The sequence below is a fragment of the Xyrauchen texanus genome, chromosome 38 (genome assembly GCF_025860055.1).
Source record: "Xyrauchen texanus isolate HMW12.3.18 chromosome 38, RBS_HiC_50CHRs, whole genome shotgun sequence".
NCBI lineage: Eukaryota > Metazoa > Chordata > Actinopteri > Cypriniformes > Catostomidae > Xyrauchen > Xyrauchen texanus.
Window position 1 is genome coordinate 2,815,655 of NC_068313.1, and position 7,393 is coordinate 2,823,047.

Below are 7,393 nucleotides of genomic sequence, written 5' to 3' on the forward strand. Positions count from 1 at the left end.
GGTCTGAGTGAGGTGGTTTTTCTCGTGTGTTTTCCTTCTGCAGCGTGAATGACGTGATTGATGTTTCTATGGGGATGCTCATTTGTGCCGTTTATGAGCTGATTATTGCCACCTGCAGCTTGTTAACTCTATTTATACCCTCTCGGTTCTCATGCCTAGTGCCAGATTGTTTGTTTGTGTAGCATCTCAGTCAGTTGGTCTTGTCCTGTTTTGCTTTTGTTTGTCTTCGGCCAGTTTTTTCCAGTTTTCTGCTATCGGTTGGATTATCGCTCTGAGGACTGTCTGTTGTATTTACTCACCTTTGGAATACTTACCGTAATCTCTGTCATCTATTCTCCACCCAGGTGTCCCAAGTTGGTCTTCATCCTCACCTCTGGCACATTGTCTCCAGTCACCTGCAACCTCAGCTGGAACTCTTCACTGTTTAAATTTTTCTACTGTGTTTTCAATAAACTGTTATTTGTTTCTCTGCATCCCTGCGTCCTCCACTCATTTCATGACAGAACAATCTGGCCAAGAATGGACTCAGCAGAGGACACCTCTCTCCTTACCACTATTGACCAACAGGAGGTGTTCCTTGGTCAACGGGCAGGACCAGCTCAACACTGCTAGTCATGCCATTGAAGAGATGGCAGGGAGAATAGCAGAGTTAACATCAGTGCTTCAACATTTACACCAGTTTCAGCACCAGTCCCACCCGCACCGTCGCTCCTCCCACTACTGTCTCTTTCATCAGATCCTCTGAGCCCCGGCTGAATCCACCAGCACCATAATCCGGAGAGCACAAAACTTTTCTATAATTTCTGTCACAATGCTATCTGGTTTTTACTCTCCAACATCATCCTTTCCCACTGAGAATAGCAAGTTTGCTTATGTGATCACACTGCTCTCTGGCCGGGCTCGTGAAAGGGGGACGTTGGTTTGGGATAACGGACATCGGTGCTGCTCATTTTCGGACGAACTGTGTAAGGTGTTCGACCATGCTGCCACGGGCACGGTGGCAGCGAGAGTGCTTTCGGAACTTCGTCAAGGCGACAGGTCAGTGTCGGACTACTCTATTGAATTTCGCACTCTCGCAGTATCGTGCGGATATAACGAGCAGGCACAGTGTGACCTGTTCCTGAATGGGCTCTCCGACCAGGTTATAGATTATATTTATGTTCTGGACCTCTAAATACCTCTAATCTAGTTGATTTGGACATCAGAGTGGAAAATCGCCACGCTGTTCGACGAAGATACTGCAAAGCTGCTTCATGTAGGGAGGTTCCTGTCTCATCTGCCTGTTTTACATCATCGGCCAGTCCATCAGAACCTGTGTCGGAGGAACCCATGTAAGTTGGGTAAGTGTATCCTCCAAGGAACACTACAGATGTTTAGTCAGTGTCTGAACTGTGAACAACCAGGTCAAACTGCTGCTTTCTGTCTGGTAAAAGACATAGCTCACCAGGTAGACAAGGGGTTGCTAGTGAGTGTTACCCCTCTGCATAAATCCCCTAGAAGCAAGACACTCCTCCTGGCCAGGTTGCAGTTTAAGGAATCCGTCCACTCTATCTTCGCTCTCGTCGATCCTGAAGCTTAGGGTAATTTTCTGGACTCTGAACTGTTTACTAAATGGTCAATTCCACTATCACCACTCAAGGATCCCATCTCTGCTAGAACGCTCTGCGGCACACTGCTCACCATGGTTACACATGCTAGGGCAGTGGTTCCCAACCCTGGTCCTGGAGTAACCCCAAAACTGCACATTTTGGATGTCCCCCTTATTTGACACACCCAATTCTGCTCATGGAGCCTCTAATAATGAGCTGATGAGTTGAATCAGGTGTGTTAGATAAGGGAGACATCCAAAACATGCAGTGTTGGGGTACTCCAGGACCAGAGTTGGGAACCACTGCGCTAGGGCACCCTTCACTCTTACCATCTCTGGGAAGTGTTATGTTTTTGGGTCATCCAGTCACCCTCAGCTCCAGTGGTCTTGGGACATCTGTGGCTGGTAACTCACAAACCTCATTTAATCTGGGCTGTGAGGTCTTTGTTGCCTTGGAGCCCTTTTTGCTTATCTTGATGTCCTATCTTTGCTCTCTCCCCATTTTCATCTTGTGTATCAGGTGTCGGCAGATTTCACTGGGGTGCCCGAGGTCTATCGCAATCTGACGGCGATGTTCAGCGAATAGTAAAATAAATAGTCTAAATAGTTTGTGTCCCTTTACAAAACATTTTGCATTCTATTGCAATAAGTTCTGCATTCCCTCGCAATATTTTGCAATACATTTTGTTTCCTTGTGATATTTTGCATTCACTCACAATTCGTTTTCTTTCTTTGCAATTGTTTGTGTTTCCTACCTTTTTAGCTTTGTGTTCCCTCGCAATAGTTTGCTCTCTCTCTCAATACGTTTTGTGTTCTTTGCAATAACTTGTGTTCCATTTTAATGAGTTTTGTTCCTTCACAATAATTTTTGCTTTCCTTTACAATAGTTTGCATTCCTTATCAATTAGTTTTATTTTCCTCACAAAAATTTGCACTTCCTCACAAAAAACATTTGTTCTCTTGCAATAGTTTGCATTCTCTCAAAAAAGTTTTAGTTCCCTCGCATCTCGTTTTGTGTTCTTTGCAATAGTTTGTGTTCCCTACCAATTCGTTTTTTGTTCCTTCATTAAAGTTTGCATGCCCTCACAATAGTTTGCATTCTCTTTTAATATATTTTGTGTCCCCTCATCCCCTTTGTGTTGCTTTGCAAAAGTTTTCATTCCCTTACAATAGTTTGGATTCCCTTGCAATAATTTTTGTGTTGCTTTGCAAAAGTTTTCATTCCCTTACAATAGTTTGGATTCCCTTGCAATAAATAACCATGTTTTTTCTTCAGTAACCATAATCAAACCATATATGTGGTAGAAACATAGTAACCAAAATATTTTCTTGTGTAAATACTGTAACCATATTTTAAAGATGATTTTCATAGTAATACAGTAGTAATAATACAGAAAAACAAAACTTAATAAAAATCTTAATCATTTAGCCAAAAAAAAAAAAAAGGTTAAACTGTTTACTATAGTAACACCATGGTTCATTTGTGGTACAAATATGTTTTAAAACCATGGTTCCCCAGGCAGTACACCTGTAGTAACCATGTAACGTTTTTATGGTAAGAACCCTATTGCACGCTTTCAGAAGACCTCCATTGTGTGGAAATCTATGAACTTGGAATCTTTTACAATTCCTCCTTTTATGTTCTGCAGAAGAAACAATGTCTATGGGTTTGGAATGAAATGAGGGTGAGTACATTTCACAATAAAAAAAAATCTAAATGGTGCTTAAACTGTATATCTTTTATGTAATGTTTTGTGTTGTTCAAATTGATTTTCAAAGATTTTGATGCTCATTTTGGGGAAATATGACCCGGACATGTTATAAAACGATTTAGTGACATTCACCCCAACTGCGTGCCTGAGAGAGAGAGAGAGAGAGAGAGAGAGAGAGAGAGAGAGAGAGAGAGAGAGAGGTGAAGGTAAACAGTGATCACTTGTTCTATAGAGTCTGGAGTTTGGCTTAACAAGTGTTTAAAAGGTTCTTCAAACTTTCTTTTTCTTTATAATGTAAATGAAGACATGTTCCTGAATAATAACTTCCTTTTAATGTCTAATGTTAACTCTGTTATTTGTTGTCTTTTGTTGTCTCGTTTTTTTACAATCTCTCTTTCCCCCTGGGAACTACTGACATGTGGCCGCTCGGCTTTGGAAATAAGTGATACAGGTCCAGACGCGCTCTTAGTATTTGCAGTGGTGACTTCATGGAAAAGTTCACAAATACTCACACATTGAACACACTGGCAAACAGCACATCCATCCATGCATGCCTTCACATAAGTTGTTTACAGATTTCACTGGGCCAACACTTCGATCATTCACTGCGTTATCTTGTTCACAAACACAAGAACCAAAGTGGGCATGGAATAGTGAAAAACAATTGACAATATTAACTGCCTGTTCTGTTAAAATTAGCAGCAGGCTAAGCAGTCATTCATTTGCTTTGGTGCTACCCTCAGGTAGAAGCACTTAATGTCTTGCATTGTCTGACATGGTTTTAAAGCATTTTTCACCTTGACCTTCTATGCTGAACATTCATTGGTTGTCTAGAAGGTAATCCTCCGGCAGCCAGTCTCACAATTGATTCATTCACCGTTACTACGGTTAGGGTTAGATTCAAGGGTAGGTATAGTGTTTCTGTGGGACTCCAAATAAACACAATAAACACAGTGTGCGAAGGTCAAATGTGACTCTCGCCAGACTTTCGGCAACCAGGGTGTTACCACACTGTAAAAAAAAAAACACAGAAAAATGAGCAAATGCATGGCAGCACAGGGTGCCAAACGTTTGCCATTAATGAAAATAATGGTAAAACCCCATGAACTGAAGTAACATGTTTACACAGCAACATAAAAAAGAACATTGACCATACAGTACTATAAAATGTTTAAAACATAATCAGAAATAACATATTTTGTCTGTATAATTGCAAATACATGCATAGACAATTAAATGTAATGGCATTATTTGACTGTAAGTTCACGTAACATGTTTAAACCCTTATTTAATAAAACATGTTTTAACTGTAAATGTAAAAACATGGTGTAGCAGTTGTTTAACTAAACATGATTTGAATGTAGATATAAATTACATGTTGACACCATTACTTCATAAAGCATGTTTTGACTGTAAACTGAAATCATGTTTTAATAATTATTTAACAGAGTTTGACTGTAAATTGAAATAACATGTGTTGACCGTTATTTGAAAAAATGAACTGTGATGGACCATAATTTTGAAAGGCATGTACAGCATTTTGATTTTGATTATGGCTTACAGATAATTTTATATGTAGTTCATGAAATGTATGTTATATGTCACACAAAAAGTCATTAGAGAAAATCATTTGTATTTTTCCCTCTTTATTTTCTTCTGTTACAGTAGTTTCCATTGTAAATAACAACAATATTAAAAACTTTAAACAGTGCTACAGTACCATCATCTGAACATTGCTTATATGCTTAAAATACAACATTGACAATTCAAATTAATTTAATCATTGCATCTTCCACAAACTACACTTCGAACAGAACAATGGTCTCCAATTCAATCTCCATGTTGATGCCTTTAAAAAATAAGAGAGAAAATGGTTAGATATCATACATCACATATCTATATTCATTATAATGTCTGATCATGTTACTCTTTTTAGATGTTATTGCGTTTCTTACATAAAAAATTATTGTTTTTTACTTAAAAAAAATATTTGTTCATTAAATATGTAATACACTTACAAATTTGATGATGGTCCAGGACACCTTACTTCTTCAGACAGTTTAGTGATGTGACCTCACCCACTGACAAGGCCAAGGGTGCACTGCAACAGCAGAAACAACATAAATACAGTAACACTTGTTGATTACAATTTTATATTTAATATTACATGCCAGCATATTTACCCAGTATGATTACCTCACAATGTCGCAGGAAATTTCCCCTTTTGCTTTCTATGGTAGACATTTTTTTTTCTGCACTGTTTTGACCTTTCTTGTTAAGTCCGCCTTCACGCACGCCATTGGTCAAACTGCTTCTCAATCATTGCCCTCGGCCCAACGGCATGTCGGCATCAGCCAAGAGACAAAGCAGCAGCCTGTTAAGGCACATCATGGCTCCAAAACAGCGTAAAAATGCCTCAAGGAAAAATCCCTGTGTTTTTGTTTTGGTCGGGAAACGTGCTCATTGACATGGCAAATAAGCTAAAACACGGAGCGTTGTTGGGTTCGCTGGAATATTTACAGGCATCAGTTTGTTTTCAAAAATCGTAAGTGACTTTGTTAAGTAGCTTTGTGTGTAAACGTGACCGTTTAGGCAACATATTCTGCTGTATGAACGCAATATATAACAGAATGACATCAAAACAATCATGGACCTCGATGTCGAGTGGTGAATGGTAAGTGTTTAAAAAAATCTGTTGACGTATCATCCAATGTAATTTAAAAGTTCATTGGCAACAGGTGAATACAATTGCAATGGCTAATCACATACGTTTTTAAATCTTATTCTTAATGTTTGATGCAAGTTGCATTAAAAAGTACTAAATAGGTTTCAGAATTGTGTTGTTATAGAACGTTGCTTTCACAATCATTTAAGAACACCCATATGCATGGACAACGGATTTCATCTTATGAGGTGTGTTACCTTTAACCATATGGATACTGGGGTCAAGCCAGCCGCCACTTCGAAATGAGCGGTCAAACTAGCCGCACCTATATTTCGTGGTGTGCGTATACACTGGTTATTGTGGTCAGAACTAAAACAGATTAAATTCCTGCTAAGGCAATTTCACAAGCATTCATTTATTCTGTCTGTCTGTCAGAAAGAAAGAAAGAAAGATTTTAGCACACCTCACAACCTGTCACTGCATGATATATTGAATTCCAAAATAAGAACCCCCCCAAAACTCATATATTACCTTTTTTGTCCATACATTCAGAAAATCATAAAAATAAAAGTCCTAGCTTCCACAGACCAATTTCACCTCAGGTGGGGAGGACACCTTCTCAAGGTGTGAACTACAATGTTTCAGGACATTCTGATGTTGAATTCCAAAATAAGAGACAATTTACAGACATGAACAATGTCCTTTCTCATCTCAGGTCACATTTAGCCAAGGGAGAGGTGGTGTGTTGTCCTTTTGAAAAATGTGACAAAAATTTCAGTTTAAGATCAAGTTTCACTGCCCATGTTTCACGAAAGCACAGGACTTCTACATTTGCACAATTACGGATTATGGATACTTTATCTGAGCAAACTTCTTCAGCATTTTTTGATGTTACTGAGGATGATGAGGTTGATGAAAGTGAATTCACAGACTCACTGACGAAATGTAACGCAAAGTCATTGTACATGAAAAATCTCTGCCTGTTTTATATGCAGCTACAAGCCAAATACCTGGTGCCATCGTCAACCATTCAGATGATTGTGGAGGAATTCAGTGGTTTAAATTCTATCTGTCATCTGTTCAGGGAAATACTCAAGTCAAAAACGGCCCTTTCACAATGTGATATTAAATCTGTGGTGCAGACTTCGCAAGGCCAAGATTTACATTCAGCTTGTAATTCATTACTTTCCACAGAATACCAAAGAAGACAGTATTATCAGAAATGTTTTTCGTACGTGCATCCACAAAGTATGTGTCTTGGTCGTGATGAGAACCGAAACCAACGTTATGCACAGTATATTCCATTGAAGAACACTTTAAAAACCATGTTAATAGACCCAGTGGTGTGGGAGCAGTGTGCCAAACATCAGCATGTACACTCTTCTGTGTTCTCTGACATCTGTGATGGCTCAGTATTCAAATCCAATG